The sequence below is a fragment of the Artemia sp. Qi Xiang Cuo genome, chromosome 18, assembly GCF_049724085.1.
Source record: "Artemia sp. Qi Xiang Cuo chromosome 18, ASM4972408v1, whole genome shotgun sequence".
Lineage (NCBI taxonomy): Eukaryota > Metazoa > Arthropoda > Branchiopoda > Anostraca > Artemiidae > Artemia > Artemia sp. Qi Xiang Cuo.
Window position 1 is genome coordinate 39,900,160 of NC_142811.1, and position 16,753 is coordinate 39,916,912.

Sequence of the window (16,753 nt, forward strand, 5' to 3'; positions counted from 1 at the left end):
CGGCTCGAGTTAAATATTTTGCGCTCAAGATATGTGAAATCAGACATAATTTTAACGTTGTTCTGATTAGAGTTCAAGCAAATTTTGCAATCTAAGAAACATGTCAGGAAGTGGAAAGGTGAAAAGATTGGCGGAGAAACTTGAACGAACTGCAAATTATGAAGCGACTGAGCAAATTGGCAAACAAGCGAATTGTGCCTCACAATTTGCAAGAAGTACGCGATACACTGATGCCAGAATAGTTGAGATTTTCAGAAAAGACGGAACCTCCAAGTACAAAGCTCTGACGATGGAGGAATTCAACCACTCTAGATTCCGACCTCTAAGCTGAGTCTAGAGTTTGAACATACTACTACTACTACTACTACTACTACTAAGAACTCACCGCAGCACCAACCCACTTGAGGCCAACACAGCTACGCACGCTCCTCCTCCACCCCAATCTATTCAAAGCCTCCCTTTTTACACCCGCCCAAGAAGTTCCCATTTCCTTTAAATCTTTCTTTATGACGTCCTCCCACCCCAGATGGCGACGACCTGCTTTCCGTTTAGCCCTAGATGGTTGCCCGAAAAGAACAATCTTCGGCAATCTGTCATTCTTCATCTGCACAACGTGCCCTGACCACCTCAACCTTTCTTTCATTATAACCCTAGAGAGCGGTATTGAACCACATTTTTCGTATAGCCTATTGTTTGAAAAAATTCTTTGCCATGTTAGCCTAGATTCTTGTCGACTTCAAGGAAATTTTCAGGATTACAGTTTGAAAAATTCTTGTTTTTTGGATATCAAAATTATTTATTCCTTAAGCTAGTTTTTAAATTGTTTTTAGGTTTGTGTTTGATAATATGATCGTATTTCTTACAGTCTTACGTCTTTCTTACGGCACACTGTTGAGTTGCCCCTATTCGGGGTAAACACAGGTGTAGCCATCTCATAGAGCAATGGGAAACCCTCCCCCAGGGGTGGCTCCTCTGTCAATATCAAAGCAGCTTTCCAGCTAGGTAAGTATAATTAATAAACATCTAACATTTTTCTAATATCTTTCGACATAAATCGGGCTGTCTTAAATGAGACTCAGAAGCTCAAATTGGTGAAACAGATATAGGTATACAAAACTTTTTCTCATCAATGACTCAAGTCTCTATCTCTTTTTAAATAGCAATTTCACATTTCATTTCCAATGCAAACGTCTAAATGGTTTGAATGCACATTTATCTTTTGGAGAAAAGAAATTCAGAGCTGTCTCGCTCTGTTATCAACGTGGCTGAATAGTCTAAACTTCAATTTCTGAGCCCCCTCCCCCGCGCCCGCTCGGTCCGCCGTGCTTGAAGGTACCAAAAATTCATATAAACAAATTTTTGATGCGTTTTCAAAGCTTGTTTTTGTGCCCCCCCCCCATCTCCCGACAAAATCCTTCTATAAAAATGCCCCGAAAAAAACATACTAGATGCGACTCATATTGGGTTCATCAGCTGTGGTTTCCCTTCAAAAGGTATCAGCTAAAGAGCCAAGATCATACATTTCTGATTTAAGGCCTATCTTTTCTAATTTTGGTTTTTGGGTTCTCTGATTTAGTTTTTTCCACTTTATTCTTTCAGCTGGACTACAACATAAAGGCAATCTAGTTTTAAAGGATGACAATTTTGTCAGTCTTGATTGGAAAATTTTCTGTTTATCATTAAAATTTTAAAATGAGCTTTGCAATGGTGGGGTGAATTAATTGAATATTATTTGAGCATTGCAACCGAAATTAAATTTTTGACAAACTTTGTTACTCGTATTTCTTAAACTCTTTGAAAATCCTGACTATCGCTTCTTGGCCTTTTGACTAGGACTAAAGTGTAGTATCTGTTCCTACCACCATAATATCTGAAGTGGTTCCTTCATAAGGCTCAGAATACTAAACTGATTTTTGAATACCTGAGCGATGTCAGGGCTTGCTGCACTCCTTCCACGCCTTAACTTGGTATCGCAGCACCTCCAGGATCCACGCATGCTCATATTAAGGGGAATTTTCAACTTTGCCAGATATCATCCCCCTCCCTCTTATTTAATCTGGCCCTCTAGTTTTCCTGGCACAGAAAAAAGCCCCCAGAACATCTCCATATAAAAAATTTGGCAAAGAGAATGTAAAACAATTAAAAAGAATTTCATATAGTAATTCTGTCAAAACCCCCCAGTATAACATTTCCCCCAGAATATTCACTCATCTGAAATTTCCCTCCCAAAGGAAAATTCTCCCCTTAGAAATCCACCCCAAGCACAACTTCCCCCTGGCGAAGGTGCATCTTTTAAACATTTTATGGAGAGTCTATAACTAGGTTCCAGCTGAAAAATCGGGGGTGTTCCAGCTGAAAAATCAAGTAACTTTAAAGTTACTACAGAAGTTACTTAAATTTTACATTCACCTGGAACGATTTTGAAGTAACTAAGTTCTTACTCAGATAGAAAAAATTAGGACCAAGAATTTGAAAAATTTTAGTTTGAGACTCACTTGTTGTATTCAGAATAACTTTCTGTGTATAAGTTCCAGTAAATATTTTAGTTAAAGCCAATGACCAGTAGAGGAAATATTTGGAATTGATGATGTAGTCACAAACTTTTGACACAACTTATCCCCAAAGGATATTTTAGTTAGCCTACATCAGCAGGTTTTTTGGGTTGGGTGTAGTTTTATAGTTTGAATATAGGCTAAACTGGTAAAATTCTACTTTATCTACTTTTGGCTATCTTGGAAAGGGATTATGTTAGGAAAATGAAACTTTCAGGGATGGGTCAATAGGCTAAAGTGTGTCCCAAAAAAGGTATTTTGAAGTACCTACCTTCACTCCTTCTCCCTCCAGAGGGTCTTGAAATTTGTCTACATGACAGGTCTATAGGCTACCTATTGAAATTTTAAAAAAACAATATTTTACCTTAATTTTAAGTTATTGGTTTCTTTTTACATGGCTTTAGTTCTGACAATGCAATTTTTGTTATTCAAGTAGAACTTTAGGCCATACCAATGATTTTATTTTTTAATTTAGGAAATTTATTTGCAATTATTTAAAACCTTAAAAATTGGGATTGAGCAAAGTTGTGAAGCTGAAATCAATTTTGTTGTGCTTCATTTAAGCAGAAAATCTATTTTGCTAAGTTTCACTTTTGTAGCAGACAGATTTTTAAAGGTCAGGACCCTCTACAGGGAGGAGTAGATGTAGGTACTTCCAAATACCTTCCCAGAACATACTTTACCCTGTAGACACATCCCTGAAAGTTTCATTTCCCTAACCTAACCCCTTTCCAAGACAGCTAACAGTAGCTAAAGTAGAATTCTACTGCTAAACTTGATAGGCTGCTTTGAGGGTTAATGAGGTCTAGGTATCCCCTGTATATTGGGGCATTAGGAAATTTTGTAGGCTATTGAAGGGAAGGATGTCAAATGGAGTGTAATTTTTCTTTAGTAGTTGTATTTTTGTATATGGTTTTAGAAGACTTTTAAACACAGATTATTATTATATTCCTTCAAGACATAAAGATTTGGTAAAATCCTACTTTAGCTTGGCTACTTTTGGCTCTGCTGGAAAGGGGTTAGGTTAGGAAAATGAAACTTTCAGGGATTGGTCTATTGGCTAAAGTATGTCCTGCAAAGGTTTTTTTTTAAGTACCTAGCTCCACTCCTCCCTCTAGAGGGCTCTGAAAGTTTCCTACATGACAGGTCTGTACTTAGGCTATTGAAATTTTGACAAAATATCATTTTACCTTAATTTTCAGTTTCTTTTTCTCTGGCTTTAGTTCTGAAAAATGCAGTTGCTGTTATTTGAGTAGAATTTTAAGCATTATCAATGCTTTTTCCAAAATTTAAAAAATGTATTTGCATATCTTTAAAAACTTATTAATTGAGATTGACCAAATTTGTGAAGCTGAAATATATTTGTTTTCCTGGGACATACTTTAGCCTGTAGACCGTCCCTAAAAGTTTGAATTTTCTAATCTAACCCCTTTCCAAGATAGCCAAAAGTAGCTAAAGTAGAATTTTACCCTATAGTTATGTTTTATTTATATATGAGCACTCCTCCCTACCTCCCTCTCAATCAACAAAGGGTTACCATCCCCTGGATCTGAGTAGCTACTGAACTATCAGTAAATTAAATGTAGATAATAGCACCAGTATAATCACGTTTTATTTTATATATAATCACCCCTGTGCCTCCCTCTCAGTTAATAAATGGTTAGGTGTAAATTATAGTAGAGAGTTGCATGATTTTCCCCAGGGGATTTAGGCTCAGTGGAAGGTCACTTGTGTAAACCTCTGTGTTTAGAGTTCTTTCTATATGCCCTTTTATAATTGGCAGATGTAATGGTTTACATAAATTTGAAGATAGTCAGTAAACGTTGTTATGAGGTATTTATTGAATAATGTGAGAATACACACAGAAAAAATACGGTAGCACAAGAACAACTTGCTACAACAAAGGCGAAAGATGGACTACCTAAGCACTTCAGAAATTCATATGTATAATTCTTCCCAAGGTCACTTGAACCCAAATAACCCCACTATCTAAAATACAAACATTGTAAATTATCAACAAATCAACAACCCCACTTCTTAGAATAAAGCAATAATATTTCCTATCTGGAATGAACTCAATGGTCAACAATCCGACCCAAATTCTCTTTATCAGAAGTTTACAGATTTCTCCCCCTTCTTTTTGAAATTATATTTCCCAGATTTGGATTATCCCCTTCTCATTAAACCTTCAAATTTTAATTGAATTCAAAACATTCAATACCCTTCCCATATTATTCACTTCTCACCTACTAACATTCTTCAGCATAAACTAGTAAACAATTACATAATATAAACACCATAAAATACTTGCATAAGTAAACACTTACATAAGTAAACACTTACATAGTATAAACAAACCACACTAACAAATGTAGTTGGAAACAGGATATTTTAGCACTTCACTGCACAAGAACAACTTGCTACAACAAAGGCAAAAGATGGACTACCTAAGTGCTTCAGAAATTCATATGTATAATCCTTCCCAAGGTCACTTGAACCCAAATAACCCCACTATCTAAAATACAAACATTGTAAATTATCAACAAATCAACATCCCCACTTCTTAGAATAAAGCAATAATATTTCCTATCTGGAATAAACTCAATGGTCAACAATCCGACCCGAATTCTCTTTATCAGAAGTTTACACTTGTACCTGCTACCTGATGCTGTCCCTACTATTTTTAGTTGGATGGAAAAAATCAAACAAAAGACCCATTTGAAAAGCAAAGAGCCCAAAGGTGAGATTGAATTTGTCAAAGCTTGGAGGTTTGCTCCTTCAGTCTGTTGAAAGAAAACGGATACATAACTGTAGCTTTGTACATTTCAATCTAAAGGGTGACCTATATTTGTGACACTTCATTAAATGGATGTAAAAGTGTACTTTTATTTATTCATTTGTCCTGTTTGTTTTCTACAAGTTTTTTTTTAATCTTTAAATTGATATACATTTCTTACAAATTACTTATTCATACTAGAGGTCCATTTGCAAGTTCTTGACCTACTTTGGAATCCCTGGTCTCAAAATAACATTTAAATTTATTGAAGCAAGGAAACATAGAAATCCTGTTTTTATAAATATAAATTAAAAAAAACTTTTTAGAAAATACGTTTTTTCAAAGAAAAGTAAAGAATTTCATTAAACAAAAAAAGAGAAAAAAAAAATAAAATAATCTACCAAGCATGAAACTATCAGCATCATATAACCACAAATCAGCATCAATAAATAAATGAAACCCAAAACAAACAGAAATTACAATAAATAACCCAGTTAAACTCAAAAAGAGCAGAGAATAACATAGGTTGGGTGCAAAACCCCTATGTCTTCCCAAGGCCAGAACAAAATTTGCACTTTACTGAAAAAATACAAATGAATGTACATTGTCAGTTTAATATACATATACTGGTATGTAGTAATCAAAATGTTAATATTATTTGATTTATTAAAGTTATAAAAGTAAAAACACTTTTCAGTAAAGTGCAAATTTTGTTCTGGCCTTGGGAAGGCATAGGGGTTTTGCACCTCAACTTAATTTCTGCTCTTTTTGAGTTTGACTGGGTTATTTATTGTAATTTCTGTTCATTTTGGGTTTCATTTATTTATCAATACTGATTTGTGGTAGTTTCACGCTTGGTAGATTATTTGATTTTATTTTTGCTCTTTTTTTGTTTAATGGAGTTCTTTACTTTTCTTTGAAAAACTTATTTTGTTGAAAAAGTTTTTTTAAATTAATTTCTGTTCGTTTTATATTGACAGTCTTTTCAATGAAAAAGAAAATAATACTTTAAATCTTTTTGTTTTTTCAAACTTTGTAGCTTGGCCTACTATTTGTATGCTGGAGAAAAATTTTCAGCAAGTTTTAACAACATACACCCTTTTAAAAATCTGGACACAAATACTATTACTACTACTAACAACTCACCGCAGCACCAAGCCACCTGAGGCCAACACAGCTATGCACAATCCTCCTCCACCCCAATCTATTCAAAGCCTCCCTCCTTACACCTGCCCACAAAGTTCCCATTTCCTTTAATTCTTTCTTTATGATGTCCTCCCACCCCAGACAGGGATGACCTGCTTTCCATTTAGCCTTAGATGGTTGGCCAAAAAGAACAATCTTTGGCAATCTGTCATCCTTCATCTGCACAATGTGCCCTAACCACCTCAACCTTTCTTTCATTATAGCCCTAGAGAGCAGTATTGAACCACATTTTTTGTATAGCCTACTGTTTGAAATATGGTCAGTCAGCCGGGTACCCAGAACAATCCTTAAGCAATTTCTCTGGAAAACATCTAGTAAATCATCATCCGCTTTTTGGAGCGTTCATGCTTCAGAGCCATACTTGACCACTGTCATCACTGTAGCCTCTAATATTCTAATCTTGGTTTGTAGTCTTATCTTCCTATTCTTCCAAACTTTTTTTTTTAACTGTGAAAAACACCCTGAGCCTTGGATATTCGACATTTAAAATATTCACTGCTCCCACCATCTTTACTAACAATACTACCAAGGTATGTGAAGCTGTCCACATGATCAATCTTTTCGTTACCCAACGTAACCTTTTCATCTTCACTTATTCCTATCCTTAGCAATTTATTCGTCTTAACATTAATTATCAAGCCAATTTTTGCACCCTGAACTCGTAAAACATCTAAAAGTTCATTGACTTTACTCACACTTTCATCTAGGATGCTTAAATCATCAGCATAATCCAAGTCCATGAGACTCTTTCCTCTTCATTTGATTCCGTGGTCTCCCATTGCCTTTCCTGTGCTCCTTAAAACCAAGTCCATCAAAATAATCCATACAAAGGAAGATAGAACACAGCCCTGCTTAACTCCTGATTTAATACAAAACCAGCTGCTAACCTCATTTCCTACCTTAACCGTAGCAGTGTTATTCTCGTACATGGCACCAATTACTTTAATGTATTTGTCTGGTATACCATACAAGGATAAAACCTTTACTAAAGCTCTTCTATCAACAGAATCGAACGCTTGCTCATAATCTATAAAACTGAGGACCTGAGTAATCTATAAAACTTGACACAAATAGTACTGTTTAATTTAGTTTCATACCTCCTCAAGTTAACCTGAAATGGAAAACTTGATACCATTTGCAAAAAAATCTGTTTACTTTCTTTGATAGCTTGGATACACTTATGCTATTTTGACTTGGTTAAATTTTAAGACCAGAAGTAGCCCCATAAGTTTGAACATAATACCCTCAGTTGTTCTTGGGATACTGCTGATATGACTTATTGGTAATTAGAAATTATCACAGTGCATTTTTTTTTAATCTTTAGGCAAAATTTATTTTTTAAACATATTGGCAAAAGGGGAGGGTGGGAGGGGAAGGGGGACTAGTTGCTCTCCAATCACTTTCGACTATTAAAAAGGGCATCAACCATTTCTATTTTCAATTGAATGAGCCCTTTACGAAGTTCCCACGACAACTCCTTCGATACGAAGTGCCCTGGTTTAAACAACAACAACAAAAAATAATACATTATACCCACATTGATCTATAATATAAAAATGTCAAGCCTTCCAATCACTTTTGACTGTTAAAAGCCCCTTTTGAAGTTTTATGACAACTCTATCTATAAAATCTTATATGCCCCCAGGGCATAAACTACAACCTTTGCTCTTGGGGGTTTGTCATCCTTAAATACATAATTTCCAGAACTTTCAACTATGTTGAACAAAATGGCTATCTCTAAACTATGATTGAATGTTTTTGGGGAAATGGTGGGCGTAAGAGGGGGGTTAATTAATCTTCACTCAATTTTGACTATTAAAAAGGGGAATTTCAATTTCCAATCAAATGAGCCCTTTTTGAAATTTCTATAACAACTTTTGATATAAACTTTAATTTCCCATGGCATAACTGACAACCCTTGCACTAAGGGCTCTGAGGAAATTATCATCCTAAAAGACCTAATTTCCAGAACTTTCAACTAGGTTCAACCACATGGATATCTCAAAATTTTGATTGGATGTGTTTGGGGAAATGGTGGGCATGAGAGGGTTGTTAGTCGCTATCCAATCACTTTCAACTATTAAAAAAGGCACTAGCCCTTTCAATTTCCAATTGAATGAGCCCTTTTGAAGTTTCTATGACAGTATTTTCAATAAAAACTTTATATGTCCCCAGGACATAACTTACGTCCTTTGCCCTGAGTGCTGTGGAGGGAGGGTTTGTCATCCTTAAAGACCTAATTTCCAAATTTTTCAACTACATTGAATAAAATGGTTATCTAAAAATTTTGATTGGATGTGTTTGGGGAAAAGGTGGCCGTGAAAGGGGAAGGGTAGTTGCCCTAAAATCACTTTTGACTATTAAAAAGGGTACTAGCCCTTTGAATTTCAAATCAAATGAGCCCTTTTCCAGTTTCTATGACCAAGATTTCAGTAAAAGACTTTTTCATTTTTTCCTTAGCATTAAAGTTCATAACTTTTAGCCCTCCCTCTGGGAACTTCGGGGGATTAAGTCATCCTAAAAGACATATTTATCATATTTTCGACCATGCTGAACAAAATGGCTATCACAAAATTTTGATCGGGTTACTTGGGAAAAAAATAAGCGTGGGAGGGGGCCTAGTTGCCCTCCATTTTTTTTGGTCACTTGAAAAGGGCACTAGACCTTTTAATTTCTGTTCCAATGAGCCCTCCCACGATATTCTAGGACCACTGGGTCGATACGATCACCCCTGGGGAAAGAAAAAAAAAAAAACAAACAAACACGTATCCGTGATCTTTCTTATGGCAAAAAATGCAAAATTCTACATTTTTGTAGATAGGAGCTTGAAACCTATACAGTAGGGCTCTCTGATACGCTGAATATGCTGGTGCCATTTTCATTAGGGTTCTATAACTTTTAAGGGGTGTTTCCCCCTTTTTTCGAAAATCAGCCAAATTTTCTCAGGCGCGTAACTTTTGATGGGTAGCACTAAACTCGATGAAAGTTATATATTTGAAATCAGCATTGAAATCTGATTCTTTTGATATATATATATATATATTGGTATCAAAACCTCATTTTCTAGAGTTTCGGTTACCATTGAGCCGGGTCGCTCCTAACTTACAGTTCGTTACCACGAACTGTTTGATACAGCTAATCATGCTATCCCCAGAACAACACCCAGGAAAACATTCCCTAAACATATTCCCAAAGCATGGTGGACAAATGAGTGCCTAAATAAATGGAGGACTAAAAAGGCAGCTAGGAGAACATTCTTAAAAAACCATCACCTACTACATATTTAAAAAAATTACAAGCAAAATCTAATCCAAAAAGGACAATAATATATGCTAAATATAACTACTGGAATAATTTTGCAAATAATCTCTCCAGAGAAACACATGAGCCAATTATACATAAAGTCATAAGCCACATCTGTGGGAAAAAGACTTCCCTCAACCCACTCCTGTATAAGCTATTTGTCACTCTTATTGTTAATAAGCTAACATTAAATAATTGTGGCAAAATGCCCCCAATTCCTACGAACCCAAGTTACCAACCTCGCCCAGGGTCCGAGTATATAACCAGCCCATTTTCAATCCAGGAAATGAATAATGTAATACATCATATTAGGACCAAGACTAGCGGCAGCTATGACAATATACATCCTACATGGATAAAGAATCTCATCCCTTCATAAAAACAGAAACTTCTAAATGGTTATAATCATTCTTGGGCTTCATCTATGTTCCCCAATATCTGGAAATGTTCGTCCCTCCTACCAATCCTATAGAAAAATAAACCCAAAAATAACCCTGAGTCTTATAGGCCCATAATGATTACTCCTGTGATAGGGAAAATAATGGAGAAAATGATCTATTACCGACTCCTCTGATTTGTTGAAAAAAAATTATATGATCCCTCACACTCAAACTGGCTTCAGGAAACACCATTCCACAACAGATGCTTTCATATTGTTAACAAATGCAATAAATGAATCATTCTCAAAAAATAATGTCCTAGTTGCAGCTTTCCTAGATTTTGAAGGGGCATATGAGAATGTGAACCACCAAATCTTTTTAATTAAACTTGCAAACCTTGGACTACCCTTCAAGCTAGTATCTTTTATAAAATCTTTCATAGAATTGCGAAGTTTCATTGTTTTTGTAGGTTCAGCCTCTTCACCCCAAAAGACAATAACCAAAGGCCTTTCTCTGGGAGCAGTCCTCAGCTGCCTCCTCTTTGCCCTATATCTCTGAGACACGAACCTCCCCCACACGAATCTACAATATGCTGATGATTTGGTACTATGGTCATCTGGCAACACCTTTGAGATTGCACAGTAGCTTTCTCTTGATAAAACATCTTACAAGATTGAATCAAATAGCTCACACACCCAACATAATTGGTTAAGAAATCCAGCCGTGCATGGAGGTTTTGCAGATGAATATGCCAATATTCAGAAGAAGTTCCCTGTACTCGCAAAGTCTATTGCACCTACTTTCCCCCAATCTCCTCCATTGAATTGGTCAATCCCCATAATAAATACTGATTTCTCTAAGTGGAATAAAGATTTAACCCCCATTGCCTTTGTCCAGAAAAAATTTGCTGAACTTAATACAATTAATTATAAAAACCATTTCCAAATCTTTGTTGATGGGTCCAAAATGAATGAGAAGGTAGCAAGTGGTGCTTTCCTTCCTCACCTGAAACTTGCAACACAAAGATGACACAAAAAGATGCACAAAGATGACAAACACACATACAGACAACAAACACACAGAGACAACATACACACAAACAAAACACACACAGAGACAACACACACACAAAGACAACACAGACACAGAGACGTCACACACACAGAGATGACACACACACACAGACAACAAACACTCAAAGACAACACACACAGAGAGATGACAAACACACAGATAGATAATACACATAGAGATAAGTCTTTTACTGAAATCTTGGTCATAGAAACTTGAAAGGGGCTTATTTGATTTGAAATTCAAAGGGCTAGTACCCTTTTTAATAGTCAAAACTGATTTGAGGGCAACTACCCTTCCCCTTTCACGGCCACCTTTTCCCCAAACACATCCAATCAAAATTTTTGGATAACCATTTTATTCAATGTAGTTGAAAAATTTGGAAATTAGGTCTTTAAGGATGACAAACCCTCCCTCCACAGCCCTCAGGGCAAAGGACGTAAGTTATGTCCTGGGGACATATAAAGTTTTTATTGAAAGTATTGTCATAGAAACTTCAAAAGGGCTCATTCAATTGGAAATTGAAAGGGCTAGTGCCTGTTTTAATAGTTGAAAGTGATTGGATAGCGACTAACAACCTTCTCATGCCCACCATTTTCCCAAACACATCCAATATAAATTTTGAGATATCCATGTGGTTCAACCTAGTTGAAAGTTCTGGAAATTAGGTCTTTTAGGATGATAATTTCCTCAGAGCCCTCAGTGCAAGGGTTGTCAGTTATGCCATGGGACATTAAAGTTTATGTCAAAAGTTCTGGAAATTATGTATATAAGGATGACAAACCCCCAAGAGCAAAGGTTGTAGTTTATGCCCTGGGGGCAAATAAGATTTTATAGATAGAGTTGTCATAAAACTTCAAAAGGGGCTTTTAACAGTCAAAAGTGATTGGAAGGCTTGACATTTTTATATTATAGATCAATGTGGGTATAATGTATTATTTTTTGTTGTTGCTGTTTAGACCAGGGCACTTCGTATCGAAGGAGTTGTCGTGGGAACTTCGAAAAGGGCTCATTCAAAAATAGAAAGGGTTGATGCCCTTTTTAATAGTCGAAAGTGATTGAATAGTATACATAAATACTATATATACATTTACTTAATTTATAATATTATAAAGTAACATATATAGTATAAGCCTAAAATTGAGGCTATTGAAGAGGAGATATGTTAATAAGACAGTTCCTATTTTTATAATATGCAAAAATTGTAGTTATCAAACTTTGAAATCGATTTCGCTATACTTAACTCCCAGCCCCTCTAATATGCAGACGTATAGATAGAGGAATTGTATTATTCCCATACGTTTCCCCGTTTCTTGCTTTCATCAGCATTTATTTGATTTACGGTTATACTAGTTGAAAAAAGAGTGATGCATGGCAAAATGCATAGAAAATAATTAATTTTTACTATATTTTTCCACATTAAGGAGGGAAAGCATAGTGGAATTACTTTAAAAAATATATATATATATATATATATATATATATATATATATATATATATATATATATATATATATATATATATATATATATATATATATATATATATATATATATATATATATATATATATATATATATATATATATATATATATATATATATATATATATATATTTGAGGAGGGGACAGCCCTTTTCATATACGGAATAATTTCTCTTCGTTTTAAGTTTCAATATCGCTCCTTACTTTCAGTTAAAAAAAACTTGTTTTTTTTTTAATTTCTGAACGTTTTTGAATTGATGCAGCTTTGATGTTGGCTCACAGTACATGAATAATTAAAATGAAATTTGCATATTAATTTTACTTTTTTGGCTAAATGGCTTTTGCGTACTTTTGATCTGACGTAACTTACAAATTAACTTACGTAACCCTTAGTCAATACCTCGCTCTTTACGCCAAAGTTCAAATTTTCTTCCAGTTTTCTAAGAATGGCCCCTTAACCACAAATGCTGTTAATTAGAATAAATAGCTCTGATGAAACTAAAAAAAAAATAGCGCAAAGAGCGAGGTAATGACTAGGGGGCGAACCCAATCATGTACGTATTAATTTGTGTTTGTTGTAAGTTTTGGTGTTGCTCTTTACTTTCAGTTGAAAAATTGCATTTTTATTTAATTTCTTATTGTTTTTTAAATAATTCTGGGAATCCGACGCCCCCTTCATAGCAATGTCCCTTCATTAGCAAAACAGATGAAGAGAATAAAACACTATAAAAGAAACTTACATTAAAATTCAATCATTAGACGAAACTGGTTGAACTTCCTTGAAGTAATGATATTAGGGATGTTTAAAAAAAAAAATTTAAACAGTTTTAATGATTGAATTTTAATATAAGTTTCTTTTATAGTGTTTTTATTCTCTTCATCTGTTTTTCTGAGGACGGCCCACGGATATAGGGTCGAAATAATCATTTAAAGTTGCATTCCGCACTGTCTTGTATATAAAAAAAAATTCCCTGTGTTTCTACTTATTTGTTTAGGAAAGCTCCTCCCACGTAAAACCCGACCCCTCCCCAACTACCAGAAAAATTTGCCCTGAAAACTTTTGTATACTTCCCAATAACCAATATTATATGTAAACATTGGACATAGTTCATAACTTGAAGACCGTCCCCTGGAGACTGTGGGGGTCATTTTTCAAAGACATAGTTATTGTATTTTTCGAACATGCTGAACAAAATGGCTATCTAAAAATTATGATCCGGTAACTTTGGGACAAAAGTGAGCGTGGGAGGGGGCTTAGTTGCCCTCCATTCTTTTTGGTCACTGAAAAAGGACACTAAAACTTTTAATTTCTGTTCTGAATAAGCAAATCCGTCAGTTTTCTGGTCTGCCCTAAGAAAATGTAAGGATGTCAAGGATAAAGAAAAATACAAGGATCTTTGAGATTTTATGCTAACGTTATCTGGCCTGCCACACTCTTCAGCAGCTGCTGGAAGACAGTTTACGCTACTTGGTAACATCGAAACCAAATTACGTATTGGTATTATAATGCACACGACTAGTTGTTTAATGCATGTCAAGCAACCAATTTGGCGTTCTCGAACGTTGCTGGAATCCTGGATTATACATTTTGAAATAAGCAAGAAATACTCAGAATGGTAGATAGCTGGCAAAGGAAGAAAAAAGACTCTCATGCTGAACATATTTAAAGATGAATTCTCGCTAGAAGACTAATCTTTAGCTCCCACGAATTATTTTTAGTGTTTACTTGTTTTTATGAGTTTTGTGCTTGTATTTAATGTTTTTTTTTTCGTTTTCAATATATTTGATGTTGAATGGCCGCTTTGAAAGATGTTTCCAAAGCGTTATTTAGTCAATATCCCAATTGATAAGAAAAATAACATCTAGGTTCGGAGATTTCAAGATGGACATATTTTGGACATATTTAAAACGAAATATGGACATATTTTGGATAAAAATGACATAATTTTGGATACTCATTGGACATATTTGTGGACCAAAAAGTTGGCAACCCTGGGTGGTGACGGGGTCTAGGTCTTTAGTCTGCACCAAGTTGCCGAAATTACCAAGTGAAAATCACCATATTGAACATAAAATCCAATAAATTATCCTAAATGATCTACCTAATGACGTAGAAAAAAAAATATTCCTTTGCATTATCACGATGCTTGTTATGCTCGACATGAACTGATGCCCAATGTCAAAAAAGAAACTTTAACTCTTCAGCAGTGTTACCAGATGTAGCATAATTATGCGGAACGTAGCGTAATTAGGAACCAAAAGCTATCTATCCTCTCTAAGGCAGCATAATTGTAGCATAATCTAAGGCACTGTAGAACAACTCATAATTTCCTCACATCTAAAGATCAAACGAACGTCAGAGATGGTCTTTCAAACTTTCCGACCAAACTAAATGTAATGAGTCGAGCTATATAGGAATGTGTCCACTGGTATCCAAATTTTACATAGATGCCAGTCATGCTGCTAATTTTGCCATATTCAAAAATGAAGGATGTGATGTAGAAATTGTTCCAGTTCTTTTTAATTATTATGGTTTTCTAGCCTGTAAGTAGGCTTTGCCAGTAATTAAAAAGAATAATAGAGTCATCAAGAGTAGGATAAAAAAAAAGATACTGCTATGCAATTCCAAAATATTGGCTACCATGCAGAACAATGTTATGTAAATAAATTATTTCTGACAGAAACATAATTAGTTTGTCTCTGTATGATGACTTGTGTCTCAACCTGTTAAATTAAGCTGAAAATAATTTTTAATGAAAAAAAAACTATGTTAACAATGCATAGTATTTTATCCATCCACGTGGCAGGTCGGCTGAAGAATAAAGGCTGCATCATTAAGCCATAGCAGGGAGAAAAAGTGTGCCATGATTTGAATGAGAGCAGGGGATACTGCTTGTATTTTATTTTAAATTCAGTTTTAAATTTAACCATTTCAGGCAGCTAAGGTATTTTGAAGTTCTGCCAAACCTTATTCTCCTCTCATCTGAAGTCATGTGTCTCCCTGCTATACTTTTCAAATCAAGATCAAAATAGTAATGTATTTCATGTAATGAAGTCAAAAGGAAACACAAGAATTTCGTTTGTTTTTGTTTTGTTTTTGTACTGAAAATTGGTTGTAGGTTTTGAATGGACATATTAACGTGACTAGAACATAATACACCTCAGTGTATAGTGATAATTTTTAGGACACGAATTAATTTTTAATACATATATTTGAACGGCGATTTTAATAGATTATTAAAACTGATTTTAATTTATATTTTTTTTTTTCCCGGAAGCAATTTACGATGGCACCAGCGTCTCAAAAGAAAAAACGATGCAAAGAGATAGAAAGCGACTGGACGATATCAGAAGTTGTGAAGTCTTTGATGAATTAAAAGAAATTTCAAGGATGGTGGAGAGAAGTCACTGGGGACCCGTACAGTGCTTTTTGCCGTGCATGCCGTGTAAAAATTCTGGAACGTAAAAGTGTAATAAAAAAAACATGCAAAAGGAATTGGTCACAAGAAGAATGTTACTCTTGTGGAAAAAACTGTGTCTGTAAAAGCATTTACGGGTAGTAATGACAAGGTACGAAGTCACAAGAATGTCATCAAGAGTACGGAGATACAGCTTGTTACTATTTTGTGGAACATATTATTCCCTTTGCCACAGTGATCGCCGAGTCGAGACACTGGAAGTAATAGAAAAGATTCGAAAGTAGTCCAAGACGTAGAGCTTGGTAGAGCAAAAATGACTTCTATAACAGAGAAAATTCTACTACATAAATGAAAATTCTCAGATAGTTTCAGAGCTCAAAGACTCATTCTTTAGTTTACTACTAGACGAATCTACCAGCAACACACTGGATAAATACTTGTGTGTTCCAATGAAATACGCTAGGATGAGTGAGGGGAAGATCTGCATTGATTTGTTCGGGATGATCAGACTTGAACCTAGCAATCTTTTCACTGATTGTATTTTTTCGTAGTTAAGAGAGT

General features: G+C 35.0%; 1 non-coding gene across 1 annotated transcript; it reads left to right on the plus strand.

The window, feature by feature from the left end:
* The first annotated feature begins 1,809 nt into the window (after nucleotides 1-1,809).
* Nucleotides 1,810-2,001, plus strand: LOC148941493 (U2 spliceosomal RNA). The gene has a single exon (XR_016143322.1). It is a non-coding gene; the product is annotated as a U2 spliceosomal RNA (small nuclear RNA).
* Nucleotides 2,002-16,753: the final 14,752 nt, after the last annotated feature.